Raw genomic sequence first — 9861 nt, forward strand, 5'->3', positions numbered from 1 at the left:
AATAAGCAGGGTGACAATATACAGCCTTGACGAACTCCTTTTCCTATTTGGAACCAGTCTGTTGTTCCATGTCCAGTTCTAACTGTTTCTTCCTGACCTGCATACAAATTTCTCAAGAGGCAGATCAGGTGGTCTGTTATTCCCATCTCTTTCAGAATTTTCCACAACTTATTCCCTAAGCATCAGGGAAATGCAAATTAAAATCACAATGAGATATTATGTCATATTTGTCAGAATGACTGTTATCAAAAAGCTGACAAATTACAGTTGTTGACAAGGATGTGTTGAAAAAGGCACCCTCCTGCACTACTTTTGGAAAGGTAAATTTGCGCAGTCACTACAGAAAATAATATGGAATTTCCTCAAATAAAAACAGAACTATCATATAGTGAGCAATTCTAAATCCTGGGTATTTAATCAAAGTAAACAAAAAATTAATTAGAAAAGATTTATGCATCCTATGTTCATTGCAGCACTGTTTACTATAGCCAAAATAAGGAAGCAACTCAAGTGCTATTCATCAATCAATAAATGAATGGATAAAGAAGATGTCACATATTTATACCATGGAAAATTAGCCATTAAAAAAATGAAATCTTACCATTTGTGACAACATGGACAGACCTAGAGGGCATTATGAAATAAGTGAGATAAGTGAGAAAAAGACAAATACTGCGTGATTTTACTTATACATGGAATCTAAAAAAACAAACAAACAAACAAATGAACAAACATAACTAAATAGAAACAGCATTCTAGATACAGAGATCAAATAGGTGATTGCCAGAGGGTAAGGGAGTAGAGGGAGGGGAAAAATTGGTGTAGGAAATTAAGCGGTACAAACTCAAGTTGCAAAATAAATGAGTCAGGTCTATGAAATGTACAGTGTGGAGAATACAGTCAGTAATTATATCTTTGTGTGGTGACACACAGTAACATTTTGAAATGTATAGAAATAAAAATTTACAGTGCTTTGTAATAGGAACTGACATAGTGTTGTAGGTCATTCTACTTCAAAATCAAACTCACAGAAAAAGAGGTCGGTCAAATTTGTGGTACCAGGGCCAGTGGGGGTGGTGAGGGGGAATCAGATGAGGGAAGTCAAAAGTCACAAACTTTCAGTTATATGATAAGTAAGTACCAGGGATATAATACACAATATGATAAATATAATTAAAACTGCTCTATGTTATATATGAAGGATGTTAAGTGTTGGCTGCTCAGTCATGTCTGACTCTTTCCAACCCCATGGACTGTAGTAGCCCGCTAGGCTCCTCTGACCATGAGACTCTCCAGGGAAGAATACTGGAGTGGGTTGCCATTTACTTCTCCAGAAGGCTATTAAAACATGGTAAATCCTACAAGTTCTCACTATATGAAAAAAATTTTTTTTATTTCCTTAACTTTGTATCTATATGAGATAATAGATATGCACTTAACTTACTGTGATAATCATTTCATGACATTAGGATGTCAAGCTATACATGTTAAACAGTGTTTTATGTCAGTTATATTTCAATAAAACTGAGAAAAAATGTGAAAACAGATATAAAAGTCATCAAAGAAATAAACAATGAGGAAGTTATATAATATTGTGATTAGCAAAGCCAAAAGTACCAAATAAAATTTTAATTCATAAATAAATTAAATGAATAAGCCAATAATTTCAAAAATATATGATTTTATTATATACCAGAGTCATTTGAGAAATGTACCAGGAGATATAATTGACAATAAGAATATATAAAATAATTAACAATAATTTTAATGAGAAATTATTTGCCCTACTGAAGAAATGGTGAACTTTCCAGAAAGATAATATAAAAGTTGAAAGAATGGGAAGATATTATAAATGTGCAATTTTTTCTAGTTTATTTGTGTTTATGGAACTATATAAGCAGGTGATACACACAGCTGCAGAAGTTAAAAAAAAGAATAATATCTAAATCAAGTAGGGAAGAATGGGTAAAAACATGAGAGAATATATTCAGCAAGGAAGAAATTTCCTACCAGACAATCAACTTTTTTGGACCTATAATAATTAAAACAGTGTGTTGCTGGTACCAAAAAAAAAAAAAAAAAACCTTCCAGAAGGAAATAGAAAAATTGTACATAAAGATTTAATATTTACAAAAGAAGCATCTGAAAATAATAGAAAAACAGCTAATTTAATCAGTAACACTGAGATAAAATGTTAGGACTTTGAAGACAAAAATTTGTTTTAGAGCTACAAGTTACAACATAAGCCAAATGAATCCCATGTGCATTATAGTGTTAGTTTTAAAAATTACCATAAGATGGCTAGAGAAGAAAACATTTTAAATTTCAAACATTGGGATAAAAATCAGGAATTAAAATGATAAAAAATGTGTATTTAAAAGTTACAGCTCTGAAATTTAGAAAAAAGATAAACAGATTCAGAAAAAAAACAATTGCAGCAAATAGAGTAAAAAGAATATAATTACAGAAAGTAGCTTGACTGGAAAGCTTTTATCAATAATTTACTATTGTTTGGTGCTTGTGATGTTCATTTATGATTCATTTGAAATTACTTCACATGAAATGTTCTATAAAACAAGATTCATTGATAATTCCAAAATTCTAAGAACCAAGTTATTATTGAAATGTAAGGTTTATATATTTTGATTTCATGCCGTGAAAATGGTCACAAAAGAATATCTGATCTCTAGCCATGAAAAAAATTTTAAAACAGTAGTCAAAAGCTATTATCACTAGGAATTGTTTTTCTGTCCTCACTAAGAATGATTGAATTATTTAAGTTAGTGCCAAACACATGCTGCTGCTGATAAGTCACTTCAGTCGTGTACGACTCTGTGAGACCCCATAGACGGCAGCCCACCAGGCTCTGCCATTCCTTGGGATTCTCCAGGCAAGAATACTGGAGTGGGTTGCCATTTCCTTCTCCAATGTATGAAAGTGAAAAGTGAAAGTGAAGTCGCTCAGTCGTGTCTGACTCGTAGCGACCCCATGGACTGTAGCCCACCAGGCTCCTCCATCCATGGGATTTTCCAGGCAAGAGTACTGGAGTGGGGTGCCATTGCCTTCTCCGACCAAACACATAGTAGAGAATTATAACATAAAATTATACCGCTTACAAGGAATTTTCCAGAAAGCCTTTTGTTGTTATTTGGTTAGTTTAAAAACAAGTTTATAGTTTGAATTGGTATAATATAATTTTGCAATAATAATGCTGTTTACTTCTTAGACTGGCACAGTTACCATTTTGATTTGTACGTACTCACATGTGGCTCTGCTTGATTTCAAAATTAAACTCTGAGTTAAAGTGGCTTTCATTGAAACCGCTGCTGCTGCTACTGCTGCTAAGTCGTTTCAGTCGTGTCTGGCTCTGTGCGACCCCAGAGACGGCAGCCCACCAGGTTCCCCCGTCCCTGGGATTCTCCAGGCAAGAACACTGGAGTGGGTTGCCATTTCCTTCTCCAAAACCGCAATGAATGTCTGTTTTCAGCTGTGTAGATTACTTTCTTTCTTCTCCTTAACCTACAAATTAACAGCCATTTTAGTCAGTCAAATTCTCACAAGAGAACTGAGAACCTCCTTTTAATCCCAAGAGTTTACTAGAGTTTCTTAAAATTGTAAAGAGAAAAAATATGTTTACATACAAATAAAGGAAACGGTAGGAAGCTGATCTCTGTGTGATTTTATGAAAGAAAATATTACCCTATTTTAAGATTTCTGACAAAACATAAAATATACAACTAATCTATTCCAGGTCAACACTCACACTTTTAGAAGAAAAGCAAAAGAACTGGGAAGATGAGAAACAGTTTTATGAAAACAGATCTAATCTTTCAAGAGACCATTCATTCAACAAACTGTGCTCTAACTGAGGCGGGTGCTGTGCTGGAGGTTAAACTAAGAAGGGAAAGGCTTAATTTGATGTTGAATACTTCACAGTCACATAAGAACAATGATAAAGTATGGTAAGTGCTATAAAAACGTGGCAGAAATCACAATAATAAAAATACAAGTATTTACCTTTCTCTCCACTCCTTCTAAGGAGTATCATTTGTAAGCAAGGCCTGATTACACAGCTATTGTATCTCAACCCCAAAGCTGTGATCCATTATATTGTATAACTAAAACTAATATAATGTTGCATGTCAATTATGCCTCAATAAAACAGAGTGAAATTTATATTCAAGTAAATGTGCAAATTTTTGTAAAAAAGGTTTACTTCTTCATGATACATGTTTATATTTTAAGCCAGCACAGAGAAAAAAAATGTACCCTAACACAATGGACCTGTCAATAATGAACTTGAAGATAAAATGCCATTTATTAGAAAGAAATGCTGCTCTTTTAAAAAAGAAAACTAAATGTTACTGAGATAATGTAAGTATGGATTTCTCAAGCTAGTTTTGGATTTACTATAGCAACAGTCACCCTGTTTATTTAACTTATATGCAGAGTACATCATGAGATACGCTGGACAGGAAGAAACACAAGCTGGAATCAAGATTGCCGGGAGAAATATCAGTAACCTCAGATATGCAGATGACACCACCCTTATGGCAGAAAGTGAAGAGGAACTCAAAACCCTCTTGATGAAAGTGAAAGTGGAGAATGAAAAAGTTGGCTTAAAGCTCAACATTCAGAAAACGAAGATCATGGCATCCAGTCCCACCACTTCATGGGACATAGATGGGGAAACAGTGGAAATAGTGTCAGACTTTATTTTTGGGGGCTCCAAAATCACTACAGATGGTGACTGCAGCCATGAAATTAAAAGACGCTTACTCCTTGGAAGGAAAGTTATGACCAACCTAGATAGCATATTCAAAAGCAGAAACATTACTTTGCCAACAAAGGTTCGTCTAGTCAAGGCTATGGTTTTTCCTGTGGTCATGTATGGATGTGAGAGTTGGACTGTGAAGAAGGCTGAGTGCCGAAGAATTGCTGCTTTTGAAGTGTGGTGTTGGAGAAGACTCTTGAGAGTCCCTTGGACTGCAAGGAGATCCAACCAGTCCATTCTGAAGGAGATCAGCCCTGGATTTCTTTGGAAGGAATGATGCTAAAGCTGAAACTCCAGTACTTTGGCCACCTCATGCGAAGAGTTGATTCATTGGAAAAGACCCTGATGCTGGGAGGGATTGGGGGAAGAAGGAGGAGAAGGGGACAACAGAGGATGAGATGGCTGGATGGCATCACTGACTCGATGGACGTGAGTCTGAGTGAACTCTGGGAGTTGGTGATGGACAGGGAGGCCTGGCGTGCTGAGATTCATGGGGTCGCAAAGAGTCAGACATGACTGAGCGACTGATCTGATCTGATCTGATAGCAACAGTGGGCAGCAAACATTTCTCCCACAAAACAGCCATTCCACAAATGGCTAAGGATTAAAAAAAATTGAATGCTGTAATTTTTTTTCTCAATAACCTTTCCTTAAAATAAGATTTGGCATTAATATTAAAAGTAAGTGAATGAATAATTACAAATGGTTTATCTCTGAAAAGAAACACAGCTTTAAAAAAAATAGGTTGTAGATACACAGAATGAAATACATCTATCACACACACATAAAATTCGGAGGACATTTAGTTGACATATAGTCAGTAACTACAGACTTGTTACAACACACATTGTTGTTATCCCATTTTTCTACACTTTCTCTATATGATATGGATCCGTTTTATACTCCCATCGTATATAAATAAAATATGAATAATAATTTTAAAATGCTACCATTAGTATACACTAATTATTATTAGAAACCACATGAGATATATTTTTTATTTATTTTGTGGCATGTGTTTACAACTTAAATGTCATTGTCTCATTTTACAGGTGAGGAAATTATGGGGCAAGGGAAACTATATCAATATATAATCAAGGTCATATAGCCAGTAGGCAACAGAGCCAGAAAGGGGGATCTGTTCACTTTAGCATGAAAGCCTTCTCTGTCCATTACAATAACACTGTGCTGTCATCCAAGATATAATACTGTTCTAACATTGCCTGCACCGCTAGCTGGAAATCCTCCTCACTGACACAGATCCAGCATCTGTGTATCCAGTTCATTATTATCATCTAAAGCAGCAGCATATCCTCTTCAATTATCCATCCTACTAGCTGCATGATTATCCATATATTATGAATTTTATATGATTCACCTTCCCCATTAGTGGGTTACTGCAGCAAGGCAGATAAAACTGACTCATAGTTCAGATGTTAAAAAGAGAAGGATTTTTAAGTAACTATATGCAGAGGAAGTGTATTCTGCAACGTCAGTATTCTGAAAAACAGAAGTACTATCCCTGAATTTATCTGTTTTGCTAATAAGAAATTTGGGGTTATAGCCTTTCTTAAAGCTAGCCATCTTTAGAGATGAAGCCAATTCTCAACAATATGTGTCTTAAAGGAAGGTTTACTGTATGCCTAATCTGCCCTCACAGTATAAGCTAGCTTTTTACATTTAGCAATCTAGCACCCTAATTGCAGAGTTTCCATTGCGGGGCTTCATGAAGGCAAGTTTTCTTAGCATTGTGAATATATTGTGCTACTGTCTCTGGTATGAAAAATTTCCACTGAAAAGTCAGCTGATAGCCTTATGGAAATTCTTCTGTATATTAACTAGTTGCTTTTCTCTTGCTGTTTAAGAGATTATCTCAATACTGATTTTTTTAAAACTTTCTCAGTGTAATGTAGATGTAGATGTTTTGATGTAGACTTCTTTGGGTTCAGCTTGTCTGGGATTCTCTGTGCTTCCTAGATCTGGATATCTGTTTCCTTGATCTGGATGTCTGTTTCCTTCCCAGGTTAGGAAATTATTAAGCTATTATTTCTTCAAAAAAGTTTTCTGCCCATTTTTCTCTTCCTTGACCCCTATAAAGTCAATGTTAGTACACTTGACATGGTCCCAGAGGTCTCAACCTACTCTCAGTTTTTAAAATTTTTTCTGTTATCTTGGGTGATTCCACTACTCTGTCTTCCAGATCACTAATTCATTCTTCTACAACATCTTCTGTTGATACATTCTACTGTATATTTTCATTTATAGTTATTGTATCCTTCAGCTCTGATTATATTTTTTAACTCTGTTAAAACTCTTACTGTGTTCATCCAACTTTTAAGTTCAGTGAACATCCTTACCTCAAACTCTTTACAGGGCAGACTGCTTATCTCTATTTCATTTAGTTCTTTTTCTGGTGTTTTGTCTTATTCCTTTGTTTGGAACATATTTCTCTGTATTCTCAATTTGCCTAATTTCCCATTTTATTTCTATGTACTGAGCAGGTCCACTATGTGTTTTGATCTTGGAGAAGTGGCTTTATGGAATATCCTACTAGGTACGGGATCCATGAGCATGCTCCCCTCTGGCCATCAGAGCTAGATGTTCCAGGGGTACCTCCAGAGTGAGTTGTACATGCCTTTCTATTGTGGCAAAGCCAACAACTAGGTATCTATAGGCGAGCAGGCCCCTGGCTCAGCAGCCTGGGAGGACCTAACTTGTGTGGTTGTTACGGATTTGCTGGTAGGTGGAGCAGGGAACCTGGCATTGCTGGTTTTAATTCCAGACAGTACACACCTGGGGTAGATCCAGTGGTGGGCAGGGCAGTCTACCCAAGAGGCTGGCTCTGCAGCTAGTGGTTCATGACAGCTGCAGACCTGTTGGTAGACAGAGCATTTTACCCATGTGGCTGGCTGTGTGGCTCAGCCCTTTGTGTCTATTGCAAGCCTGCTGGAGGGTAAGGCAAGCCCCTGGAACCCACAGGCTAGACAAAGAATTCTGAAATGGTGCTTCCCAGCACTGGTGTCAGTGTGAAAGAACAAGATCTCAAAAATAACTGCTGCCAGTGACTCCATTTCCCAGGTGAGTTCTAGCAACCTCCTGCCTCTCTGAGGAACTCTCCAAGATCAGCAAATGGTTCTGACTCAGGCATTTCTCCAACAACTACATCTGTAGTTGCAGGACTCAGAGAAGATGAGATTTCATGCATCCTTTCAGAGTGGAGTCTCTGACAGCCCTCTGGCTCTCCTGAATGTAAGCTCTTCTGATTTTCACAGACAGACTCTCTGAGGGCTTGTCTTCCTGGTGCAGAGCCCTGTGCTTGAGCGCTCTTGTGGGCTTCAGATCCCTCACTCTTCAGGGAGGACTTCTGTGGTTGTGATAGTCTCACTGTTTGTGAGCCACTAAATTGGAGGTGTGGATCCTGCCTGTAGAACATCTCCATCACTCCTATCCATCGCCCTGTGGTTCCTTCTTTATATCTTTAGCTGCAGAAAAGATTTCCTGTTAGTTTTCAGGTCTTTCTCATAGATAACTATCCCTGAGTGTACCCATGGGAGGTAGTGAGATCAGGGTCTTTTGACTTCACCATCTTGATTCCCCTGCCAAAACACTTTCAATTAACAAATTTCACTGAAAGTTTAAATCAAAGAAAAGGAGTATAATTGCCTCCAAGACAGCAATATCTCCGTATTTTGATGATATGAATGCCAGAACATCTATGTTTGTATTCATATCTGTTTTAAGTGTAGGTATGGAAATAATCACAGAATTTGGATTCTGCACTCCAGTCTCCTCCTGTGTTCCTTCATAAAAAGATGTAAAAACCTCCTTTATGCACATTATGACATAATGGTAATAAAATTTAAGCTCATTGGCTGACTTCTGGCCTTGAATACATTATGCTTAATCTGATTCACCGGAATGGAAGGAGTAGATTTAGTGTTTCCCTCAAAGAGTATACATATGATTCATTTTACTCTCCCTAAACAAGACTATTCCTTTTCATTTTAACATTTGAAAGAATCAGCCCATGTTTACAGCATAGTTATATAGATAGATCAAATCAAATTAATATTATTTAGCTATTGGATTTTAGCATTTACTTAATTAAAAACAGGAAAACAAATGTGTTGGTTCCTTACTTTCAAACTGTCTAAAGCTACATCTTGAATTATGAGGTTAGAGATGTACTTTATTGTGGCTGCTCACTTTATTTATTTACTTTCTTACTTATTTAATAATTTTCAATACCTGCTCTGAAATGCCAGATACTCTTAAAATTAACATAATATTTGAGAAACAGCAGAAAAAGATAGAAGAGAAGTATATTGTGACAATAATACCATATGAACAGCTATATGAACAGCAAACACAAGAACTGTATGGTAACATAATATGGTTAAGGATATTAGGGATACCATCTAGGTGGGAAACTATCCCTGAAATGATTGTCACATGATTACAAATGGGGAATAAGGCAATTAACTCTTGTCTGATTAGGAATGGGTGATAGGGCTTGTAAGAATGACATTAAGCAGGATAATGTCAATTTTAGTGAAATGAGAGGCATTCAATATGTTTAGGTCTCATCAGTTCAGTTCAGTTCAGTCGCTCAGTTGTGTCCGACTCTTTGCGACCCCATGAATCGCAGCACACCAGGCCTCCCTGTCCATCACCAACTCCTAGAGTTCACTCAGACTCATGTCCATCAAGTCCGTGATGCCATCCAGCCATCTCATCCTCTGTCGTCCCCTTCTCCTCCTGCCCCCAATCCCTCCCAGCATCAGAGTCTTTTCCAATGAGTCAACTCTTCGCATGAGGTGGCCCAAGTACTGGAGTTTCAGCTTTAGTATCATTCCTTCCAAAGAAATCCCAGGGCTGATCTCCTTCAGAATGAACTGGTTAGATCTCCTTGCAGTCCAAGGGACTCTCAGGAGTCTTCTCCAATACCACAGTTCAAAAGCATCAATTCTTCGGCGCTCAGCCTTCTTCACAGTCCAACTCTCACATCCATACATGACCACAGGAAAAACCATAGCCTTGACTAGATGAACTTTTGTTGGCAAAGTAATGCCTCTGCTTTTGAATAT

The sequence above is a fragment of the Bison bison genome, unplaced genomic scaffold, assembly GCF_000754665.1.
Source record: "Bison bison bison isolate TAMUID 2011002044 unplaced genomic scaffold, Bison_UMD1.0 scf7180017864376, whole genome shotgun sequence".
Taxonomy (NCBI): Eukaryota; Metazoa; Chordata; class Mammalia; order Artiodactyla; family Bovidae; genus Bison; species Bison bison.